This window comes from Grus americana, chromosome 6 (genome assembly GCF_028858705.1).
Source record: "Grus americana isolate bGruAme1 chromosome 6, bGruAme1.mat, whole genome shotgun sequence".
NCBI classification, from domain to species: domain Eukaryota; kingdom Metazoa; phylum Chordata; class Aves; order Gruiformes; family Gruidae; genus Grus; species Grus americana.
In genome coordinates, this window is record NC_072857.1 from 16,728,740 (window position 1) to 16,754,431 (window position 25,692).

Consider the following 25,692-nt stretch of genomic DNA (forward strand, 5'->3'; position numbering starts at 1 on the left):
CCGTTGGTTGATTGGTGAAAAGAGAACATGCACTTGGTGGAAAATATGGTGTACTGTGACTGTAAATACTATGTGAATTATTAATTTGCTCTTTACTAACTTCAATATTTTTCTATTCAATTATTCTCTATAGATAGAGCAAAGGACTGCTTTGATTTTTAAATAATACACACATTATTTTTTTGTACATATTTACAGGAAGAATTTTTGCACATCTTTTTCCTTGAATAGATTTTGAATTATTTGTTGCATGTTTTATTAAAGCATCTGTTCAATAATTAAGGAGGGTATATAATTATACGTAAGGCTACCAAATGATTCGTATTGCAGTATTTATTAACACCGTATTGAAAATATAACCCCTCTCATATGAGTTGTTTTTCAGGATTACTTCATAGCACTTTATAGGGAGGGGGAGCCACTGTCTCCAGTTTACTGCTGGGGAAACTGAGGCACAGGAAGGGCAGATGCCTCAAGGGACTAAATATGGACTTAAGAGTCAAACCCAGGACTCGAGACCCGGTGCGGAGCTCCAGCCATCAAACACTGCAGCCTCCTGGCATATTTTGCAATCCTCTAAAATACCCCCAACCACACAGAACTACTCTGAACAAAGCAATAATCTCCCTGGCAAAAGGAGCGTGGATAACTAAAATCCTTATTGCTCTTGCCAGCGTTCAGTAGGCAGTTATTGACCTTGGCATTCAAAGAGACAGGTCCCAGATCCTCTGCGCAGATGACATTTAAACAAAAATGGCCCTAAAAGTTAGCCAGGAAAACTCGCTGACTCAGGAAAAAGGAGTGTTTCATGTTTAGGCTGAACCCAATTGCACACACCGTGATGTAATTTATTGTTCATAATACACAACTCATTTCAGGCCCTCCAAGCTGTTAAACATTTAAATCAGCAAGAGGGTGACTTTGAACGCTGCTAGTGAAGCATGGTGGAAAAGCCTTCAGCTAAAGGGATGGGGAGTTTGGAGTTGTTCTGTTCCTTGCTGGCCATCGGAAAACTAGTCCAAAAAGGGAGTGGGTTTCTCCTTAAATGTAGGAATGTCAGCCCAGCTTTTCACTTATTTAATATTTGCAGCAGTAACCCCCAGACATGGAGTAGGGCTGGACAGGGGTATAAATCTAGCTGAAAAAAAATGTAAACCTGTAACAACTGATCTCGTCCAAGGCAACATTTGCTCCTAACTCTTGCTTTTCATTAAACGCAGACCCAGCTCCTCAGCTGAGAGCTATGAATCAGGTTTCCATCAGCACCTTGTAAACACAACATAAGCAGTCCAGGATGAAATGGTGCAGGAGCAACAACTGCACAGAGCTAGGAGGAGTCTTGGCTGTGGGCAGAGATTTTTACAGACCGGCCTGGCAGGAAGGTGGGCACATCACAAGCTGGAGAAGGTTTGCTTTCCAGCTTTCCTTGACAATAGGGAATTAAACCCCCATGCCGAGCTGCTCACGTGTTTGTTTTTTCATGTGAGGCCTTTGTGTTGCATGAGCTTTGTTCTGTCCCTGCTATGAGTTTCAGAGTCAACACAGAGAAAAATCACTCCTAAATTGGATTTGAGTAAATTTAGCCCACACTCTGCCCTTGGCATCCCCCAAATACTGCAGTGCAATTGTGCAGATCTTTATGTGAAGATCCTGGTAACTGATAATTAACATAAGGTGAAAGATACATTTTTTGCTCCTGTCTACAGTGGGTAAATTAAAGGAAACAGATTTTGTGCCATGTCCCCTGCCAATGGTACCTGTTCCCCCTCAGTGACAATCTCAGCTTGCTTTGTGGTGGCAGTTTCTAGCCCTGTTGCATCCAGACTTTCTCATGGATGATCCACTTCCTTGAGCACCACTGTGTTCATTTCATCGCCCTATTTCTAGGCATGTATTTCCAAGGGATTTGTGACCCCACTGGCTAAGAGAACTATTGATCCAGAGGTCATAGCTCTGGTGTACTGGACAATGTAGAGACTGGCTTGACCTTATTTTGAACTGGAGACCTGGTGATGCCAAGGTTTATCTTTATGTGGAACCTAATTCTGTCTTCTTTCCTGGAAAGGTGAGACCTTTTTGGACTATGCCTATGTGGTAGTGAGGGAACAATTTATGGGAAGCTCCACTGCTTTCTGGCAGACAAAGTGGCAGATCCCACCTGAACGTGCTTGCTCCAACAATGCTGACATTGGAGCTGGTCTAAATCACTGTGATGCTGCAGAGCACAGGGGCTTGGTTCAGTCAGCCCAGCTGGATTCGAACCTGCCACCACATGAGAGCACCACAAAACCAGCCCCAGAACTGAAAACTAACAGGTAAAATTCAGTTTCTGTTGTTAATGGTGTGAGATGAAGCTTGTAGAAACAGTGATCAGATCACCTCTCTCAGGGTTCTTAGTTTATTTACCCAGCCTGCGCTTCCCACACCAGCCAGGCTGGGGACAATGCACCATTGCTCAAGACGCACCGTTTACCCAGGTAATGATGCAGAGCCTGGGTCTCCTGCTGCCTGCAAGGAAGCAGCTGATCCCATGGCCATGGGAGTGCAGGAGAGCCAGTTCTGAGTGCCAGCCACGTGCAGGGACTCAAGACAAGTTAATGTAACAGCCAACCTCAGAGAGGTCCCCAACATAGAAACCCTCCAAAAATCCAGCCCTGCTTGGCACTGATCTCCCAGTAATGGGAACCCCAAATTTACGTGCGGCAGATGAAATGAAGTGGCAGTGTCCAATTGCTGACACCTCTTGGCTCATTATTATAATGTTACTAATTAACCACCCCAAGCATGCCCCAAAGACCTTCCCTTTGAGACTCGGACCATGGAGCTACCATGCCGTGCAGAGGGAGCAGTGAGAGAAGCAGGCAGATGTCCAGGGCACTAGCCCTAGCCCTGTACAAGGAGCCCTTTTGCTTCACCACACTGCCACTCCCACTATGCAGAGCTCCTTGCACTTCACTCAATCTTATTCCACCAGGTGCACAAACCTAAGGTCATCACTGTGGAGAAACCACCAGAGCATGTATCTCCACTGAGCCATAGTGATGAAAACAATGGTTTCTCACCTCATCTCTGATCCCCTCCTCAGCAAGAAGCTCAGCAAAGCAATGGTTATCACTGTTTGGGGGCAATACTGCTGTGGTTACTAGGACATAACTTGGAGCTCTGCAGCTCTGACAGCAATGATGATGTTTGGTTTGGATGTGGTTTCCATTCCCTGCCTGGGAGCACTCGGGTTTCCTCTATGAGCTGCTATAACAGCTCCTACCCTAAAACGATGCCACTCCCAAGCACTGCTGCTCATTTCTTCCCCATCCCAAAGAGACACTGTGGTGTGCTGGATAAGGCGCTCCAACTCGCAAAGCTGTGCCTTCTCCATCAGTTGGGAATGCTTATAATTACAATTCCCATTATTGTAAATTGTGTATGCGGTCCTGTAAAACATGACACTTTAATCCTATTAATTGCTGTGTTTCAAATTCTTGCCAGCGATTTACCTTCCCCTCCCCCACTCCCAAACACCCAACACCTAAAAAAGAAATTATTCCGTCAAATCTGTAGCATGACACCACAGCCACAAGAGAGCCCAGGCTGCTGCAGATGACTTTGGAGCTCCTGATCAGCTGTCCCAAGGCACGGTTCACACAGGATTGTAGGGTGCTTCTCCCAGCTGCCGGCAAGGTTTGCTCTTCCCATGAGATCAGTACCACTGAGGCTCTGTCACAACCCAGGCTCATGGATGCCAGCCGCTTCTCCCCCTTCCAAGTCCTGCTCAGCCTCACCCTTCCCCAGAGGTGTTTGAGCTTAATTAGTTCAACCCCTGAGCTTAGACCCCCCTTTCTGGATCCTGATGCTCAGCTCTGCCTCACGGCTAACTCACACTCCAGACCCCGCAGGCTGCCAGGAAAGAGTGTGCTAGTGAAAAAAGGGGTTCAGCACCCCCAAAATGACCTAAAACCTCTCTGAGTGCACTTTGCAGGCATAGGTGGCTTAGTCCCTATCTTGTGCCCAAATTTCAGCTTTCTTCCTAGGAGAAACCCATTTCCCAAGCTCTTCCAGTGTCTGGCCCTATTGGCGCTGTTGTGTCTTTGGTGACAGTCACCTTCTTCCTTCCCACCACAAGTCCCATCAGCAGCTGGAACCTGAACATTGTCCTTGCAAACTGCTTTGGAGCCCTTTAAGTGGAAAGTAATGTAGCAGATGCAAAAGGTCTATAAGTAGCAAAGACTGAGTGGGTTTAAAATACTAATAATTTTTCTGTCTGGAGCATATGTGAGGATCCCAAAGGGTTTTCCAAATGATGGTGAGGTTCTGATCGTGTTGTGATGTGGGAAGACAAAGAAACCACGTCCAATCAGAAATGGAAGCAAAGGAAGATGGTGAGGAGGCAAGGAGGGACAGGAGTCCTGCTCACCTTTGTCTTCCCCTATATGTGGGACATCTCACTGGGTTCAGAGGGGAGGAAAGGGAACACCAGGACCTCAGCCCCCCCTTTAAGTGAGTTGTTCTCCACCCGAACAAGAAAGAGCAGAGTGGAGCACACAAAAGCACGACATGGAGATCTTCCCCAGAGCCAGGCGCTAGCACGAGAGCCCCAAGTGCTGCATCTGGCTCTTTTCTAATCCCTCACCAAGTGGACTTTCATCATACTCATAATTAGGGATAATAATTTAAAGAGATAGTTGAATGCTCAAATCTGCTAATCCTTTAGTGGAGCCTCTTTCCTTTAATCTCTCTCTGATTCACTAATACATAAAAACATAGCCAGGCACCCACTGCCCTCATTAGAGGGAATCTTTACCCTCCTCCTCTCAGCCTCGGAGGCATGCCGGAGACAAACGAAGGGCACAAAGGCAGCCCTCTGACCGCTTGAGATATGCGGGAACTTTGAAAACCATCAGCCCGGGCTTGTTTCAAGACCGATGTCACAACAGAGGCCGGTTGTCATGGTAACAGGTTATGAGCTATCAAAAAAAATCCATGAAAAAGATATCACAAGAAGAGATGGCAACTGGTGTGGGGGGAGGACGGACACACAGCAAGGAAGAGGATGCCAAATGGTGGCTTTGCACCTGGATGAGGAGGAAGGCCAGGGGAGACCTGTCCTCCACGTAGAAGAGGCTGCAAAAATCCACCGCACTCCTTTGGTTCCTGTGCAGGTGCCAATAGGCAGCAGATCAAGATGGCTTTTGAGCACAGGAGAGAGGAGATGCAGATGCACAGGCTCCTGATTTCCCTGGCCATGGAGGTCAGGATGAGGAGGTTCCCATAGTGCCTTTTCCTTGACAAGGATGGAGAACTTTATAGGGCAAAAAAACAACTGATGCCAAAGAAATAGGAGATGTGAAGCAATGAAGAGCCTCAAACCCTCCTGTCTAAATAGTGCTGAGCCCTCCATTTGGAGGGATATCAAAGCCTGCAACCTGGTGGTTGGGAACTGGGGCTGTGAAGAGGATGAAGGCATTGAGGCTCTGAGGATGAAGGGCCTGCATAGGGGCAACTCTGACTTGTCTAAGCCTCCTGCTCCATCTGACCAGATGAACATCCTTCTCTTTGTGATCATTCTGCTGGCACAATGGGCCACCTTGCTCTTCCTGTGACAAAGCTTGGTTTGCCACCAATGCGGTGCTTTTGCATATCTCCTCAAGCCCTTTTGTTAGTGCCCTGCCCACCATTGTCCCACTGTTGGGACCAGCAATACCAGTGCCAGCATCTGCTGGGTGAGAGCTGATGCACTTGCTGGGCTAGGAGCAGTCACAAGTGGGAAGCCATTATTAATTAATCAGATGATACGCCATGTAATAGCATTATTCACAATCAATATATTAAATAGGGATGATGAAGATGCTGCACAATCTCTGTCAGATAGCAAATACACCCACACGTCCCAGCACAGCCACACACAGTCCTTGGGATGCCCATGCTCTTCACCTAATCCTCCCAGGCTAACGACAGCATCGAGCTCTCTTTTCGCCTCTGCTTCTGGGATCCTGATGATCTCCTCTCCCCTGCCTGCTCCTGGGTTCACCTTTCCAGTTTGTCTCCCTCCCTCTTCCCTGCACCCTGCCTGTATTCCTTGTTTTTCTCCAGTGATGTAATCTGGAGAGCTGCTCTGAGAGGCACTCGTCTCATCCACATACGCCTCCATCTCCAGATCTGGCGAAGTCTTCGGGAAAGGCTGGGAATGAGACCTCGATGTGCTGCTGTGTAGGTGGGCAGTGAGGGCTGTGCTGCTCTTCTCGGAGGCCCTCTGCTCCACCAGAAAAGCACGTTAGCCTTCGCCAGAGCTGAGTGACAGTAGAGACTTCCTAAAAATGCAACACGTTCACACCATTCATCTCAATTGCTCTTCCCATGTTTTCCTGAAGAGAAAAACTCCATCTTCTCTTCTGGTGTCCCTCATCCCAGGAGCAAGAATTCTGTGCTGGAAAGGCATCTGCACTTGGGTAAAGGGTCCTTCCAGACAAAAACACTCCTCCCTTCCCACACACGCAGGCACAACCCCCCTGCACAAGCTGGAAGGGTAATGCATTTTCTCTGGCAGCTGCCACCGCAGAAGTAAGAGGCATCTTTGAGATAACAAGACTTCATTTCAAACAGGAACAGTTTTCACGGCAGGCACAGTGAATAAATGTAAGACATCTATTCTTGCTTCAAGTCCTACTCTCCCTAACGCACGCGGAAAAGAAACCCCAGACATACCAAAAACTTTGATGGAAATAATGACCAGCTCAGGTTTAAAAACAGAAAATCATATCTTAATCTAAATTCATTCCATTGAAAGCAGATGAGAGGATATGAAAAATGCTTTCGGAGGCTAAATAATATAACAAAAATAAAAAACACCAACAAATTGGCAGAAAAGCCTAGTGAGTCATTTAATGCTCTCTGTGCAGCCGGCAGGAGCCGTGCAGCGTATGCCTCCCTGCAGCATGGTCTCGGGGCAGGTTGCTCAGGGAGGGTCTGTTCAAACCCACCATGGTTTTTGGCTGTGAAGAACTAAAGGCCCTTTCCCAGTCCTACTTGGAGGACCATGTTTGGGCTGGAGGGGAGGTTTTCTACCTGTGCCAGAGCCATGATGAAGCGGGCTGGGATCCAGTTTCTGATGGTGAACAAAGCAGCCTGTGCAGCAGGTCTGCTGTGCCCCGGGAAGGCAATTCCAGCAGGGCAGGAGCAGGGCTGAAGACCCCCAAGCAGGGTCCGTGTGATCTCCTACCATGCATAAGGCTGAAGGAATAATTGCATACAAAGTTTGCTGCAGGGCTGATGAAGGCCAGAGACCTCCTCTGAGTGAAGGAGAAATGCAAAGCGGTCACTCTGGGATGGCCAGACTCCCCCTCCTGCCACCTTTTTTGGACCCTGTTTTCTGGAGAGATACTTCTAGGTGGAGGGGTCTGCCACATTGTGTGGGGCAACAGGAAACTGCTTCCCATAGAGACCAGCCGCCCCAATGACTGTCTCAGCTTGTACTTTCTGTGTTTTCATATGGTCTCCAGAAAGCTGAAGCTACTTGTTTAAAGGAGACTTCACCATTTCTCAGTGGAAAAAATACAGTCTCTGTAAGTCCTTTGAACACCAGCCAGAAAAGCAGCTGAATGAAAGGCCCTCACAGTCCTGTACCTGCCCTTGGACACACCCAGATGTGGGTGCTGGGAGTACCAAAACCAGGGAGGGTACAAAGTGGGTCTTCTTTTCACGTAACTTCCCAGGCTGTGCTGCTCAGAGTTCAGTTAACATCAGCCTCTCCAAAATTACTGGAAAGGCACCTTTTACGTAAGACAAAGCATTGTGGCTGTGGAGAAGCAACACTACCTTTACTTAGTGGAGGATGAAATGGAGTTGGGGTAAGTATGTCCTGCAATGAATCTACAGCAGAGCTGGACAGTGGGTCCTCACATATATGTCTGACACGAAGATAATGCTGAGAGCTGGGTGAACAAAGAGAGAATAAGAGCTTGAGGGGCAGCATCTGCTGCCCCTCAGGTCAAGCCCAGGAAGGGAGCTTCACTTCCAGGTGCACTTCCTGGGAGCGTTTGGGTTTTTTTTCTAGCAGAGAGCATTAGGTATGTTCATAACTTCAGGTGCTGGAGAGGCTGCACTGCCTTGCACAGGTGGCTGAGGTACAACAGGACCATCACTAGAGACGATCTCTGAAGAGCCTGCACTAGCTACAGGTAATTAGCTACAGCTACCGCAAACCCAGTTGCCTTCTGATCAGTTGGGGTTGTCCTCAGATAGCCATGCCTTGACAGATCACTTCTGGGCAGTGAGTGGAAGTTTAAATACTGATCTGAATGATTTGCATCTTATCTCTCTTCTGTCTACAAAGCTGAGAGAAAGCTGAGACAAGGTCTTGGTGTCAGCGCCCTTGTTTATGAGAGCAGGAGCTGGACCACAGCAAATCTCAGCTCCTCTCTATGCCTCCTGACAGCAGACCTAGCTTCTTAGGTGGGATGTTGTGTGTGGACATTTGGGACCTTTCCCAAATTTAATAGTCTGTGTTCAAAGGAAGCTTCACTCTGATTAAGAGCTAGGATAACATTTCTTTAACTAGATGTAGATTACAAAGATGAACTGTCTGATTTATAGCTGTAGTTTTTGATCAGGGAGAAGAAATCAGAGATGATGAAATAGTCATAAGTTTGAAGTTATTTTTATTTTTGCTAGTGGATGAGTCTCAAATGACTAAAACAAACAAATCCAGCTGGGATTAAGCAGCTGTACATATAGAATTGTATAGCTAATGTTGGAATCTCAAATCCTCCTCTCCCAGATAAAACTTCACGCCACCTTCCTCCTACCTGTAGCCATCTTTTTATTATTTTTGGCAAATGTATGCTGGGTGCATGAAGAACAGTAAGGTGACAGACTCTGGGACATAAAATGGTGGGTGATTTACGCAAGACTTTTCTGAACTGACTGTTGTTATAGGGGACACTTTGAACTTGGGTAGATAAAGTTGCATGACTCCAAGGCAAGCCTTAATCCCTAATAAAGTACTCGGGCTCCTCTTACAAGTAGGTTTCCTCTTCTTGTTGTTCCTATTGAGTAGCTGTTTCTGAATCTCTCTCCTTTGGGAACCAGTGCTGACCACTAGCATACATCACTCTTTTGCACTGTGGTCTCCCACCCCCAGCAGAGCTAGAACAGCTGAGCACCTCTCCTCCACACTTTGCTTTCCAGGGCTAAACACATGGCTGGTGTCTTCCTCTCATCCAACAGAGTCTCCATGCCTGTGGCCATCCCAGAAACCCTCCTCTGCCCAGGCCTCCCCAGGAGCTTTTGCCAATGCCATGGTCATGATTTTCCTGCCTCTGCAGGAAACACCTGGCCTGCTAGGTCCAGCATTGCCCTTTCCAGCTGCAACACTGGAAGTCCAGGCTGCTATTTCCTGTAGCCCTACTCCATTTCATGTCATTTCTATTACCCAGAATAATCCAAGACTGGGACTGTCATTCTCCTCTCCATGGCCAATGCCTCTGCACCTCATGTCATCAGCAGATTTCATTAGCACATTCCTGTAATAGCCCACCAAGACACCCTGTCCTTCAGTCAGGCTTTTCCTGCCCCTCAGGAAACCACCATGCCAGCAGCCATGGCTAGGTCTGTGCTAGCAGTGCAGGGACTGCAGTTCTGGTGCTTATTCTGGAAGCGTCCGGAGATGGAGAAAGCTGGAGAGACTGCAGCTCTTTCTCTGTTACACATAATTTTGTTTTCCTTTTTTACACCTTGTGTTTTCCCAACCTTCTCATGTTCTTTGTTTTTAAGGTGCAAAAAGGAACATGAAGCCATACGTGTATATACTGTGAACACCTATGCTGCATGGAAAAGGACTTTGCATGGGAGATTTCCTCAGGGCTGAAGATTCCCTTCTGTAGTCTTAGTGGGTTTAGTGTTCACAGGTGCCCTGAGGCCTGACGTTATCACCCATGACCTTAAGTACACATGGTTAAACATCCTATCCTGTGTGTTTTGTGGAAGCCCAGAGGGACACAGAGGGGACATTTTAACCACCACTGATTTCTAAGGATCAGCACTCTGATCCACTCTTCCTGTCCCGGAGGCTAGTAATCTCCTTGCTTACTAAGAAATTTAGTCAGTGTTAACTTGCATGTTTGACTGACTATGGTAAACGCATTTAGTTGGGATTTATAACCAAACAGGCAGGCAGCTCCTTAAATTCTTTCTTAGCATTCATAAGGATTAATTCTTTTTAGTCTGAACATTGTAAATGAGTGTATCTGCTACCTAAGACTTTTCACGTCTGCTATACTAACAGGACAGCAAGGGAATTGGGTCCGAGTTATGCACACAGTATTTGCACAACTCCACAATTAACATGTACCCTCGTATCTGCTAAGCTTCATGCACTAGGCATGAAATCCCACAACCACTTCACCATCGCATGGTGTGACACACAGGAGGCGTTTCTTGGGCTGCCATCACACCATATCACCTCCTGGGAAAGCAGATCCTTCCTCTGGAAAATCCAGTTGCTCTGGAAAGTCCAGTGCCACCTGAAGGCATCAAATTTACTGCTCAATGTACAACTCACCTACCTGACACGTGGAGAGGAGGTGTACATATGTCAATAGGTAACTGGAAATGTGGCAGGTTAGGGGCCAAAGCAGGGAGGCAGTAGACTGCCACTAAAAGTAGTAATTTACCCTCAATGCCACTAGTGTTGACAGACTTACCACAATTTAATAACTTTAAGGCAGACTGCAGGAGCAGTGATTTCCCCAGCCTGGCGAGTGGCCCAGACACTTGTTTCGATGCCCTTTCACCAGGACACTGTTGTCTGGATGCCCTTTCCAAAAGCATCATGAGAACTTTCATGCCCGCCAGTGGGAACAGGCACTGCCATTCTGACTGAAAGCAAGCTTCTTGAGATAAACACAAGCACTAACCTCACACTGGGGACCAGAGGCAGGTGAGAAATATCTCCTTAACTCAGTAACACTGCTCCAGGCAGTCCATTGGGTCTGGACTGTAAGGGTTCCCAAGCAGCAGGCAGACCCATTGTGGGACACTTCCAACAATTACTCTTCTTTCTACCTCCCCTGAAGCTTGTAGCTGTTTTCTGCTTAGTCTTCTCCCTCACTAACTCTTTCTGTGTCTCTTGGGGGACTTCTGAGTCTTGAGGACTCTTCAGTCCTTGGCACAGTTTGGTCAGCTGTTCATCACTTTCCTGACTCTTCACAAACCAGAGAGAAGAGGACAGGAAAGGCTTTGGGGACCTGACACAAAATGATCCGAGTGCATTAAACCAAATCAGCTAGTAAAGGGTTCATGTTTCACAGACAACATCACCAACAGCATGCAAAGATACGGGATTGGACATCTTTCAGTCCCCAGCTCAGATGCCTATCCCACCCACTGCTCCTGGGTGGCAGCAATGACAGCATGTTTTCAGACTGCCAGGATGAGAAACTGTGCATTTATACCGAGGGAGGAACATGCGATCGAGGAGTGCGGCTGGCCAGAAATCCAGAGGCAGAGATCCTCTTCAAGACTTGGCATGTCTCGTCAGGCAGAACATGTCCTGGCTTAAGATTGGTTCCGTTATTCTGTTATTCGGGACCCAGTGTTAGCAAGGCAGGAGCTTGTGAAAGTAGTGATGGGAACAGTTACATGAAGTTGCTCAGACTTACAAACTTCCAATAAGTTTCAGGCTGAGCTTTGGATCAATTCTTATTCCTTCCAGATTGCTTCACTCATCCCTCCTGGGCACTCTTGATCAAATCACAAAAATGCTGAGCAGATTCTTACAACATACTTTCTAATAAGTCCTTTAGGAAAGCAGAGTTGACAGCATCTTACAGTTTTTTTCTTTCTTCTTTTTTAAAACTAGCTCCACAGCCTCTGCCAAATGCAAGGATGCCAAGTATGATCAGGCTGTGGATGGCACCATTCGTTTGTGTCAATCCTCTTCATGCTAGATGAGCAGACAGGACATATGGGCCTATCCTTAACAAAGTGTACACAAGAAATAAACAGGAGACTTCTGCAAATCAGTAAACTTCCAAGTGCAAGATTAACCCAAGGACTGCCAGATGCAGAGAGGAACTTCTATAAATTGGGAAAGTTAAGAAATATTCTTTTACCTCCAATTCCTGTAAATAAGTCCTAGAAGGGGACACTGTAGAGAGGAGAGGTCTCCAAGACTATACCGCACTATACTTCATCTCCACGGACCAGGGTCTGGCAAATCAGCATCTCAGGCAGAGTGTGTTTAGCCTCTCAAACACAGCCTGCACCTTATCCTGATGTCTTGAGGTTAGTCTGGTCATCTGGACCATCTGGAGCGTACCTTGACTCCCCACAACCCTCCTACAATTTCAGAGGTGAAAAGCAGAAGTGTGAGTCCATGTTTGGGAAAACCTGCCTCTCTGGTGAGTGGAGACAGAAATTTAATCTGCTTAGTTTAATGAAGAGAAGGTGAAGACATGACGCCACTGCAATCTGTTAATCTCCACTGGGAGAAGGCTTTTAACAGTGGAGGGCTTTTTAATCCAGTAGACAGGCAAAATGAGATCCAGTGGATGGAAGATGGAGGCAGGCAGATACAGTCTAGAAATAAAATGCATCTTTTCTGAAACAGTGAAAGCAATTAGCCATTGAAGAACCTATGGAGAGATGCACTAGATCCCCTAGTTCCTGAAGTCTTAAACAAAACCAGGTTATGTTTGAAATGATAGATGTCACTGGGTCTGAAATGAGGGGAACCTGCTAGAATTTCACACCACAGAGAAACCAGGATAGCTGATTTATAAAAGACCCACTTTAAAACAAATCCATGAATTTACCTTTGCTTCCTAAAGGCTTCTGAGTGTCTGTTTAATAGCCATTGCTTTCCAGCCATGAGTTGTGCATCATGTGGTTACACACATTCTCCACGGGAGAATGTTAATCAGGCTCTTAATCACTTGCACATACTCCTCCTCTCCCGCTTCAGTTTTCAAGGGCCCTGTGGTAACTGTGACCTCCACCCCACGCCTATACGTGACCAGAATAACCTGCCTCCTCCTGCAGCCCACCCCCATGCTCTCTTCTCGCACTGTTTTCTCCCTACATCTCTTGGGTGTAGACATTCCCTGCCTCTCCCCTGGATCCACTCAGGGGCTGCAAATGCATCTCAGCCCAGCCAGAACATCTGGCTCCCAGTTTGGAACATGTTTCTCCCCATTTTCACGCTTGCTGGGGCACAAGGAGGATCTCTGTGCTACTCAGGCTTATGCCGAGTCCCAGACGCCCCTCCAGCTCCCACCTGGAAGCAGTTGTTCTGGCCAAACCGCTACACTCTGAATAACTGAAAAAGTTCCCACAAGCAACATGGCCTTGCTGGCATCCATCTGGTGACCAAAGGGCCACACGAGGGCTGTCTAGAGATTTGAGGACGTTTTCTCTTAGTTACTGCAGTCGTGGCAATGACATGTCCCATGGGTGTTTTCCATTCTCATTGGCACACTGAGGACCTGCCACAGACCTTCTTGTCCAAACCCTTTGAGATACTTCAGCAGTCCAGCCCTTCCCCAGCGCATGATGTGCTTGTGCAATAATGTGTGCAGAAATGCATGCACCAGTTCCTGCCCTGCCCCAACTTTCCCAGTAACCGCCAATGGTCCGTCCAGTTCTCTAGCTCAGACCCTGGAACATCCACAGGATCTTAGCATGGAGTATTCAAACCAGTGCTCAGTCACACCTGAAGTATCAACCTTTGGCCAGAATTGCAGTCTTTTGGATTATCCCAGCACATTCTTTGGCCAGCATATTCCAGATACATCCCATCATTTCAGCAGCACCATACACTGCTGAATTTTGTTCTTCCATCCCTCCTGCGCAGTCAGGACTACCTCACCTCTGCTCTCTCGTGACTGTCACCTCTATAGTGTAGCATCTCCCCCCATCACAACTTTCCTTATGTCATCGGATACCACAGAGTCCCACCAGGTTTTGCTCTTTCCCTTTTTAGCATGGTTTCTAATGGGAATGGGGCTTATGAGACCACATTGCTGGTAACATGTGGGTCTGTGTACACCACCCAATAACTCATTTTTAAGTCATTGGCAACTTTCAGCTAAATTTGGCAAGGATTGGAGAGCTCCAAGATAATAAATTTGCTTATGTTTCCTGAAAATAGGGGAATGCATAAAAGAGAGATACCTTATTAAAAACCACCAATGTAGAAGAATCAATGGAGTGAGTTATATTCCTTATTAGATTCTGGAGTGGATTATCCACACAATGGAGAGAACACAAAGTGTCAGAAATGCCCTGGTATTCTGAAAATTGCTTCAGTTCACATGATTAAGCACCAAAGAATTTGACTGCAAGGCACAGAGGAAAGCAGTCTTGATCAGCCTTGATCCACCTTTTTCTGGGGATTCCTGCCTTGTGCAAAGCCACTCCAGTGGGATGGCACTCACAGGGCAGAGCTGGAGAGCTAATACAGCCCCTGGGACTTACAAGTCGTCCCACCGGGGCCATTGCTGACACTAGATCAGGTGTGACTGTACCATGCCCCCAGCCTGACTGGGATGTGAGAGCACAGAGCGCTCCAAGACACACAGCTCCCACTGTGTGCAAACATGCTCTGCACAGCTTGGACAGCCACTGGGGTCCTGTTCCTTCATAATGACCTGGCATTACGTGGGGCTGTGACATGGCTTCTGGCCACATGCTGGCACTGCTTGGGGCTGATCCTTGGACTCCTCCTTGGATTTATCCAGATGCCCAGTAATTCCCTTGTCTTGGCTGCTACTGCGATGCCACTGTCTATCCTGTCATGCTTTCCCAGTGCTGCCCCAGGGGTTTTCAGCCATGCTTGTGTTTAATCTGTGCAAAGCTGGGGCATGCCACACAGAAAAGCAGGGCCAAAGACTCAGCAGGTGACATGCTCAGAGGAGGAGAGGAAACTAAGCAGGTGTGAGGGCAAGAAAATGCAAGCACTGGGCATTACTGCATGAACTTGTTTCTCCTGCCTCCTGCCCTCAGCACGACAGCCTGTCCCCAGACTCCAACACCAATACGTCCATCCTGTGCTTGAGCAGCCCCAGCCTGGATACTGCGATGCCCTCATGTCCCTATCCTTCAGACAAGCTCTCCCCAGGGACCGTCAAATCTGCTTGTGCTGATGCTGACACCTATTATCAGTGTGGCTCGGGCACTGCTGGTATATAAATACAGCGGGGACTGCATTGGCAGCCACAGCCGCTGTGCAGGAGGGGTTGGTGTGCGAGGCTGCATCGCTGTGCGTTTTGCTGGCACGTGCAAGCTCGCTCTGCCCATGCAGAGAGCAGCTGAGCTCTGGGCCTGCTGTGTGAACTAGAAACCACCCAGCTGCTTTTAGCTCTGCTCAAAGCCTATATTCCCTCCTATCGAAGACTGCCACTATCCCCAGATAGAGCCAGAGCCTTTGTCTCGGCCTGCAGAGATCGTCGCTATAGCTGGGAGAGGCACCAGCGTACAACCCTGTTTGCAGAGCCACCAGAGACTCCGAGTCACTGCAGCAGCGAGAAAGCGGCACCGCTTGATCCCCAGGGCTTGTGAACTCCCTCCTCGATCTCTGCTTTGCACCATCCTGCTCGGAGAAAGGGCGTCAAAAGGTGGTGATTGCTACGTAGGCAAAGGAGGAGGAACGGCTGGTAAGCAGAGCGCGCTGAGGCTCCCAGCAGCAGCGGGAGGGATGGGAGAGGGGTGTGCTGGAGAGATAAACAGGAATGACTTTCAAAGGGAAACTGGCAGGGTATTGTGCATGATTTTCCAGTTCTTCCTGCCTACCCAGGCTCCCTGTTTGCTCAGTGACACTTACAGCAGCCTCTTGGAAACACATTCTTGCTCCGAGTGCTGCTGCCTTTCATGTTTCCTGGGGCCGCCGCAGCTGTGGTGGCAATAGGAGGGGAGGAGAGCCACAACCACGTCAGGGTTCTGGGGCCGTGCTCCGTGCCCCAGGCAGGAGGAGTGGGGATAGCGCAGGGAGGGAGCTCTCTTTTAGCTCTCCTGATGAAACTCCAGCTGGCTTTATTTCCCTTTACGTCGTTGCTCTGAAATGCCAGGCTGCACACATGAATTTGCTACTGTGAGGTTACTCCTCTAGAAGAGGTTGCTACACAGATGATTTTATTTTAATGAGAAAACAAGCAGTACGGAAGGATTTGTTCTGAAAGCCAGGGAGATACAGAAGCTTGTCAAAGAGGGAGAAGGCATGAGGATGACATGAATGAGTGCTAGCCATCCCAAGTTCCCACTGGGTTTGGGACCCAAGTGCTGGGCTATGTCTGCTTTTTCAGACCAGAGGCAGGGTCTTCAGGATGGGATGACCAACCTGGGCCCCAGCTGCGGTTCTTCAAGACAACTTAGCGCAACCAGCTGCAAAAGAATCAGGTGCCATCAAAAAACAGGCATGAATGCAATTGTGAGCATCCACGCTTATTTGACGATAATAGTTTGAATAAAGCTCCAGGACACAATGAAGAGTCACTTAATGCCAAGGAGATTATGATCTATTGGACAATGAGGCTCATTAAAGGAAAGGGCTGGCAAGCTAGAGAGAGTGAAAAACTGCATTTCCTGAAGCTGAACTTCCTAAAAAGACCCATATCTAAAGGTAGCACTTTCTCCTTTGACAGCCCTTATAGGCTGGGATGTAAAGTAGAGGATGGGGGTGAGTCATTACAAGCTTTTTTCCCCCTTAGCAGATAAGGAAACTGAGGCACAGGCAGCCAATTAAATTGAGATAATCAGTGCATTTCTGAGAGCTAATGTGGAGACACCCAAACTTCTCTTCCAGGCCATAAACATCTGTAGTTAATGACAAAATGTTAATTACTGGCAATCAGCTAATGAGGGTAAAAGCTGAACTAATTTTCTGCTGCCTGAAATGCTACTCTAGACCGTGTTTTGCCCATCAGCTGAAATGCTTTTTCAAAAGAGGATGAAAAGGAAAAGAAAAAAAAGCATTTTGGCACCTCACTCTGCCTCCCCTGCCAGACCAGATTAGTGGGGGGGAAATTCTCTGGTGCAGACAAGCCCCAGTTCATTCTCCCGTGTCAGGCAGTGAGTCAGCTATCAGCCAAATACTGGGCTCAGGGGTCCTGCTGCCCAGTCCTGCCTCCCACTGAGATCAGCTCAAATGACTTTATGCAAGGGTGGAAATCCTGGTTCTTCCTTATGCTCTGTAGAGACTCTGAGCAACTCTGCTCTCCATAGAGCGACAGGGACAATTTGCTGCTCCTCTTTTTGCCCATCTAGGGTCTCAGCCCCACTCAGCCATGGCATGGGCAGGTCTACATCACCCACTTCTTGCATTTTGATGTGGTACCTGGAGTTGATGCTCCTGGAGCAGTAAGCCAGCACATAGTGCTGCTGTACATGAGTAACCGGCAGCTATTCTGGAGGAGGCTGTGTGATACCGCTGGGCAGAATGATTCATCTGTATGTCACGGACATGGTGGCAATAGCTCTGTAACAAAAGGCAGAGCCATGGGGTAATTTGTCATTATGGTGACTATCAGCCTTGGACTGATCAGCCTGGGTGATCACATCTCCGACGCGTGCAATAAAACCTCTCCATAGCACCAAGGAGCGAAAGACACCAAGTTGGAGGCACTGAGGATCTGGCCCTAGTGGGGACTCTGAATCAGTGTATTGTACAAAGTGGTTTTGGGGTTATGGAGATGTTTAATAAAGTCTTCTACAGTGAGTTAGTGGTTTGGAGATTAGCTGTCAGTGTTGCGTACAACACAGTAAAAACAACTTTGACTGGCACTGTGCTTCACCCTGCCCTGGCATAGTGGGTTCATGGTAGCTCCGTGCTCTGGGACCAGAAATGCCAGCCTGAATCTCAGGCAGGATGAGCAGCTAAAGGCCCCTGATCCTCTGACCCAGCTGCCAGGGGCAGCTACCTCTGAAAATTACTACCTCCAAAATTCACTTTTAAGTCTGGTATTTCAGATCAGTCCCAAGCCCTCACTTACAGCCCGCGTCCCAGGGATTTGTCTGTGGCCCCGTTCCTACGGTGACATCCAACCAGATTTCTCATGCAGCACATCCCGGCTGCTCTCCCGCGAGCCCCTTCTCCGCACCCCTCGGGGAGCCCAGGCTGGCACCCAAGCAGCTGCCGTGCTCCCCTGCCGCATGCCTCCAACTTGGTGGGTACCCTCAGACACAAATGCCATCAGATGTGTTTTCTGTCCAGCTACTAGCTGAAGAAAAACCCTCCTGATTAAGCTAATTCCCAGATTTTTGATAAAGCTCACCCCTTTGCAGTCTCACCTCCCCACCACCGCGACACTGTCAATCAACTTCTACTGCCGGTGCAATTAATTCCATCTCCCTTTGCAGCCCCAGTTCACTGCGTGCAGGGAGAGCTATCACATTTCATGCTCCAAAGGGCTTAACCCCCTCTACATACACGTACATCCGCACGCTAGCAGGGTGGCCGGCAGAGTGATTTGAAAGAGACTGAAGGAATGGGAAATAAGCAGGTTTCCTCATAGATGAGGCCACCGTAAATCAGATTTAGGGGGTGGCAGGACAAAGCAAACATGAGCTGCTCCTGTGCAGCGCAAGACGCGGTTGCTGTAACGCACATAAGCCTCTTACCCAGGTCACCCTGTGCATCCACCCTACAGCCCCTGTGGGTGAGGGTTACCTGAGCTCTGCATCTTCTCACTCGGGCCATTTGTAACTTGTTTGCCAAACCAGCAGCTGCTGCAGTGTCCCAGCAGTCCTCTCCCTGATTAAAAGCTACCTGCCCTTTTGCAAAGGGGTCAGGTGGAGAGGTGGCTGGGGGCCACAAAGCAGAGGACAGCAAGTACCTTTAGTGTTTAGCTCTGCGGAGACCGTCCCTCGCCTTGGCGCTAAGGCTGGGGGTCCAGCTGTGCACGCTGAGCTGGAGCGGGAAGGATACGTCCTACCTCGTGGAGCTACGGTGAGCCCAGGCATGGCTCTGCTGCCAGCGGTTGGTAGGTCCCTGCAGCTGGCTCGGGTGCTTGGTACAAGGTTTTAACCTCATCTGCAAGGGACTTGGCAGCTTTAGGGAGGAAGCACAGAATGAATGGTAGAAAATGCATTTAATAAAAAAGTGGAGCTGTTTTCCACGTGCTTTCAGCCAAGGCTATCCAGGTGGAAGCTGCAGGGAAATGGGACGTGCCAGGGATACTGTCTCCAGCAACCAAACCTGCCCTATAAAGCAACTCCAGAAGCTGGGAAATGCCCCTTGACTCTGACAAGGGGATCTCCATGTAGCTACTGGCATTTTGCAGGTCAAGCCAGTGAGGACACGGGGAGGCAGAGCAGAGAGGCAGGGCTGGGGCAGCCTGTGCTGGGACCGTGAGTGGGATGGAGAGCAGGGCAAGGGGGTGACAGAGCTGCCTGTCAAGGTGTCCCATTCCTGGCTGCTTCGAGTCCCCACTCAAAGCCAGGCTAACCCAACACCCAGGGTGCCCAGAGATGCAATGCTCAGACATCACCCCTGCGCTGCAGAGGGAGAGCCCTGGCCAGCAAGCAGCACACAGCTAGGAAGGAACAGGGAAAATTATCTTTGATGGAAAAAAAAAAAATCACTTTGGGCCACAGCAGAGATGGCTACACCACACGTGAAAATCACAGGTATTTTCTTCCACTCTATGATTATGTGCAGAGCTCACCAGGATGGTGGGTGATGGGTTTCTCTGTATCCAGCACACTCTCATAGGGGGCTTAAAGTGGGAGACCAGTTTGCTACAGAGCCTGGGACTGGGAGCCAGCACTGCCCTGACACCAAAACCCAATTCCTCTCAATCGTCTGCAACACTCTTCCAGCCAGCTCCAAAGCTCCCCAAATTCAGTACATTTCCTGGGAGTGCCACCACCTTCTGGGCCGATGTCATGGGAAAATATTTCTGGACTACTACTGCCAACAGCCCCCCCCAGGTGACTGTAGTGGGAAAATCCTGCAGGTCACTTTAGCTTATGATATTCAGGCTGCATTTTACAAACATGGTCCCTCAGGTTCAACTCAGCAAGAGCAAACGAGCGATGTGACTGGCATGCAGGCATTGCTGCACCTCTCGCTTCTCCTGCATTAGCGCAACATGGCTGGTGCGCCCAATGCTGCAAGACCAAGTCGATAACTACTACTGTTATTATCTTTATTAATCAATAATAATATGCTTATTTCCTCTTGTGGGGCTTCCCAGCATATCCTTTCTTATTTATCCTCTGTCTTATTTATGTCCCAAGCTTGCAATTAGACCTGGGTGAGCTGCTGCCGGCACTGACCCGGCTGCCGAAACCCAGCCGTGCTCCTGCAGACAAGTCCCTTTCAGGGCGGGGATGGTTCGACCGACTTCAATCAGCCTGCCTGGGAGGAGGGAGCCTCGCAGAGCCAGGGCCAAAGCCATCAGCTCCTCTAGGCAGCTCTGTCTGAGCTGAAAGGGCTGTAAGTACCCAACATCCCTCCAGGGAGACACGGAGACATCTGCTGCAGCTGTAAAAATATATAAAATGAGGCAAGGTTAATAGCAGCTATCTCAGGCATGTGCGCGTGTGTCTCCGTTTTTCATACTGTCTGAGGGCTGTGTAATTGTCGATGCCTTTAACTTCACTGTCTCTCCGGGGAGAAGGGACAGCACGGTGTCCCCAGAGCCCAGGCGGGAGCAGGTGCGTGGGCAGAGACTTGCTGGAGGTCTCTGGATTTAAACCACAGGCTTCCAAGTGCCAGGCGAGAGGTCTCATCTTGGCACCATCCTTCCTTCCCACCCACCCGTATGCCCCCCCCTTGGCTTTGCATTCATCGCCTTTCTAACGAAACCTGTTGGTCCTACCCCGCCTGGCAGCACCCCTTCAAAAACCACAGCAGATTCCTGAGCTAAGCCACGTTTGAGCAGTGAGAAGCAACCTCGCCACGAGAGAGCTCTTGCTCTCGGAAAGAACAAAACTCGTTCTGCCTAATTGCTCCTGGCAGCGCACTCTGCCGTAACGAAGGTGGGAGCACAGTGGCAGGGGAAGGCAGTGCTACTCCTTTGCAGTGAGCCTCAAAATCCATCCTTTTGTACTAAAAGCACAATGCGAGGCCAGGCTCGCTCCTTCAGGTCGCTCGTGCTGCAGAGAGCAGTGCCTGCTTTGAGCCAAAATCCGCCTTGCACACATACCCAGCTCTCAGTGCTGGGAGGATGCTTGTCTCGCTTCATTTTTAATGCTATGAAAAGCCTAAAATATGTCACAAGTGAGAATTTACATCGTGGAAAGGCTTTTTCATAGACCCTTTGGACTCTCTGTTTCATGCACCCAGCGGGCTTTGCAATAGTTAATTTTGCCTCCCAGCTCCCGAGAGGGAGGGAGGGATGGAGGGATGGAGGGAGGTGTTACTATTTGCGGTTTGCAAATAGGGTGGTGAGGTGGATGGCTGAGAAATAAAGTCTGCGGCCTGACTGTGCTTCTCGAAAGCATTAACACACTTTTCTCCTTCTCACCCACTGGCACAGTGACATTTCACACTTCTGCTTGGGTCTGGCTCTCCAGAGACCTCGTAGCCATTCCCTAATGCCTCTCCTTTCACGTGGCTTGAGTAAGAGTCAAAGCCCATGCCAAAATCAGGAAAATGGCTTCCCTGCAAACCTGCCGTCTGGCACCAAATCCCATGTGGAGGCCGGGAAAGCTGCCCCTGTCCAGGGACAGACAGGCTGGCTGTGGCCCCTCATCCAAACGCAGATAGTGCAGGAGAATTGGAGGGAAATTTTAAAAGAGGAAATTAATAGCAATTTAAAGGAATATGAATCAACTATTTCACACTTCAGGGCGTATTGTGGAGGCTGAAGGCCTGGCTTTGGTTAGGTAAAGGACTTTGTCGATACAAAACCAAATGGGTCTCAAGTAGCCCAGCTTTGCGGGCAGGCTAGAAATCGGTTGAGATTTCCTGGCCATCCCCAGCACAGGGATGCACAGCAAGTGCAGGGAGGGAAGAAAGTCTCTGCCTGCTGGTACTGGGTATGCTCAGGAGATACAGGGGCTGCCTGTGACGGCCGGACCTGGCCAGGTGAGCCCACGCCGCCTTTCCAGAGCCATCCTCTTCGCCCAGCTCCTCCGCTGGCGCAGGCTGCATTTTGGCATCGCTTTCTCCCTTGGCAAAACAGGACCAGATTCAAAAACTTTCACCTGCTCCCTTGAGGGAGAAAATAAGCAGCATTTCAAAGCATACTTCGGGTGACCACACTCAAACCTTTTGGAAGCTGAACCTCACAGACAGAAACCAGCATCCACAGGCAACCAGGGAAGGTATTTTCTCTTGAAAGAAGGTGCTGCAGTGAGGCAGGGATATATCTCTTTTTCTTCGTTCTTTGAACATCACAAATGAACTCCATTAAGCAGTGACTGAGCAGACGGCACTGAAAACAAACACCAAATTAAGCACACCCACTCTACAGGGAGAGGTTTTGCCTGCCTTCTCCTCCCACGCTCCTGCCGGGGAGAAAGGTGAAGATGAAGGGGTGACCTGGGAGGACCATTTCTGGAGGCTGGGCTGGAAGAGCTGCTGGGAGAGGGTGGGGGGGATGTGCAGGTGATGGGGATGTGCCAGAAGGGAAAGAGCCCTGTGTGAGGACAGTCACAAGTGTGATGAGTTGGCAGTACTGAGCTTGGAAGGGCTCTAGGAAACAGGGATGGAAGAGGGGTACTTCCGAGTGTGGCTCTGAGGTGACAGTCACTGAGGATGGAGGACTGGGATGGCCCAGCGAGACAGACTGTGGAATAATAGTGAGGATAAAGGGCTTGATGAACTGGGGAGCAGAGGTCTGATGTGACGCTGCAGGGACCTGGGATAACCAGCAGTAAACCAGGTTGGTCAAAGAAGTGCTTTCTCATTCCTGGCTGCTTTTCCCTCCTTGCTCCCTGATGAAGAAAGCACAGCAGCAGTGCTGGGATGGGCATGGGCACGCAGTTTGTCCAGGCACAACAGGGTCCCATAAGCGAGACAGGCTTGGAGGAAATTATTTCCATCTCTGCTGGGAGGGAGGGGATTGGGAGAGAGAGGCACCAAACCCAACCTCATGCTCACCAGAGGGTGGTCTCACCATGGAAGCTAAGTGGACCTCAGTGTGGCTCCATTACTTGTCCCACTCTGCTGCCGTCCCCAAGGAGGACAGAATGGACCTTTCATCCAGGTCAGAGAGCTGGGTCTGAAAAGGCAGGAGACTTTTCCAAGCATGGAAATGAGGAGAAAAGCAAGTAGTGGGGAGTCACCTGGAGACCGTGGGGTGGAGGGAAGCAGGATGATACGGAGATTGGGGGTTATGTAGGGGATAGGGCAGGGGCCATGTTAGAAGTATGGGTAAGGCAGGTGGTGGGCATACAGTAGGTCTATCCAGCCCCTTCCAGCTCCAGTTTTCACTGTTTCTACATTAATTTGATCTTAAAAGTGCATCAGGTGAAGGATGGCAGCAGCAAACCCCCCCGACATGAGCAGGAGGCACAGGCACCTCCTGGGCACCAGTGATGCACCGACTGCTGCCGCTGATTCAAGAGGCCACGGCTTTGCTGCGCTCATTAGGACAGGCTCTCATGCTGGGCCAGCTCAGGCGTTTAAAGGTCAATAAGACAGAAGTCAGGACACCACTGAGATGGCTGCAGACACATTCATGTCTGAAGGCAGGCAAGTGGGTGGGTGCACATCTCTGTGTGTGTAAAAATCTTCTCCCCCCTGCAACACCCTTTTCCAGAACAAGAAGTCTAAATCCTATGAGCAGCAACATTGCAAACTCTTCTCAGTTCCCTCACCCTGTGGTTTTCATAGTGTTGCAGAATTTAGATTGGGAAAGGTCTCTGCATTTCTTTAGTCCAACCTCCTGCTCACACCAAGGCTAGCTTCAAGGTTGCTCAGGGCTTTGTTTGGCTGAACCTTGAAGATCTGAGGACTGAGATCCTACCATATCTCTGGGCCCTTGTCTCAGGGCAGCACTGCTCTCACTGTGAAAGTTTGCTTCTGTATATCCAACGTGCATTTCCCTTGCTGCAACTTGTGCTGTTGCCTCTTGTCCTTTGTCTGTCTCTGTGGTCTCTATAATTTGACTTTAGATAGCAGAAGGCAGCAGAGTTTCCCTTTCATCTTCTCATTGCCAGGCTGAACAAGTCCAACTCCCTCCACCCCTCCTCACCCATCATGGGCTCCTGCCCCTTGACCGTTTTAGCAGCCCCCCCCCATGGACTGGCCCTAGACTGTCAATCTTTCTTTTGTACTGGGGGGTCTTTGGGCACTAAGAAGAAATCTCTGAAATTACAGCCTGCAACCACCTCATACACAGCTGTAGTGTAGCCCTTCTTCCCAGGCTGGCCAGAACACATTGCATCCCTGACCTGGGAACAACTTCAGCGTCACTTGGGAAAAACTGCAAAGTACATAAGAACGAAAATGGCATGGCTCTGTGCCTGACAGTGTCACTGGTTTTCTTTTTCCTTTTATAGAGGTAAAAGAGACTCCCTCCTGGGACAGATATTCAGATGTCAGGCCAGGTAGGGAGCTTGTTTTCTTGGAAGAGCTGAGCCCAAAGTATGCTTTATCTCACTGGGCTGAATTTAGAATAATCCTCTTGAAATTGCTGTGGTATATCTTCAAATGCCTTATACTTCATTGTTGCTAGAAGGAAGTTGCTAAATTCTTGGTATCAGGATGCAATTCCATTCACAGCTTATGCGTAAGACTGTGCTGCCGTCGCCCCCTTCCCCTTGCCCTCCTGGGTGTGCTGCCCTGCCCCTTCACCGGTGCTGTGCTGGTGACCGAACTGATCCAACTGAAAGCTAATCAAAATTTTTAAAAAGTTGATTCTTGTTGGATCAAGTCCCTGGCTGCACGGTCACTGGTGCTAGAGCTCGGAAAGGGTGGAAATGCAGAGCTGAGGTTGCTGCTTGCTATAGCTGCATGGCCTTGGATTGGCTCAGCTTGCTCGTGAACACACACCACCAAGAGACCAGAAAGTCAGCCTTACACTCAGGAAAGGTCTGTAGATTAGACTTTGCTTTCTTTCAGTGACACCCACCTCCCCTCCTTCAACTTCAGTGACACCTTTTTTCTTTCCCCTTGAGAATGTCCCTGCTGCTCCTGGCTCAGTTGCTGAGCAGGGAGACACTGTGCTGGGAGGACACAGTTTCTGAATTGACTTTAGCTTGACTTTGCTCACTGTGGACGTTTTGCCTTCCAGCATTGCATGTCTTGTTCCACGCAGCCTTTCCCCAGAGCAGCTCATTTGTGCCAGCCCAGCCCAGCCATCCCCACTCCTCATCCAGCCCGGCCCTGTCACCTCTCCAAAGCCCCCAGCAAGGTGTCAGTCTTCATTAGCAGAGGAGTGTGGGCTTTTGCTGATATAATTTCCCATGTAGCCTGGTGCATACACAATCCTAGCAGAACAAAGGCACTCCAGGACTTCCCTCAGCATTGCAAGCTGGGGGTCTCACGCTGGCACCCCTGACCTCAGCTGGGGTAAGGGCTCCCTGAGGTCTGTCCTCCCAAGGGTTTTCTCTCAGGACCGATGCACTATAACATCTATCTCCACCCTACGATTTGGCCCAGCTCCCTGTCTAGGGGGGATTTCTGGCCTAGAAGTTTCAAGGAGATCTAATTCTTCTCTATTATAAATATCCAGACATGTCAGTGTCAGAGGGAGATGCATCCCTCTTAATCCTTCCCAACAGTATTAACTAGACAAATCAGGAAGAAATTAA

General features: G+C 49.1%; 1 protein-coding gene across 1 annotated transcript in view; it reads right to left on the bottom strand.

Moving 5' to 3' along the window:
* Positions 1-25,692, bottom strand: part of MARCHF4 (membrane associated ring-CH-type finger 4) — a 103,743-nt gene that overhangs the window by 58,071 nt on the left and 19,980 nt on the right. The gene's annotated exons all lie outside the window — the stretch shown is intronic.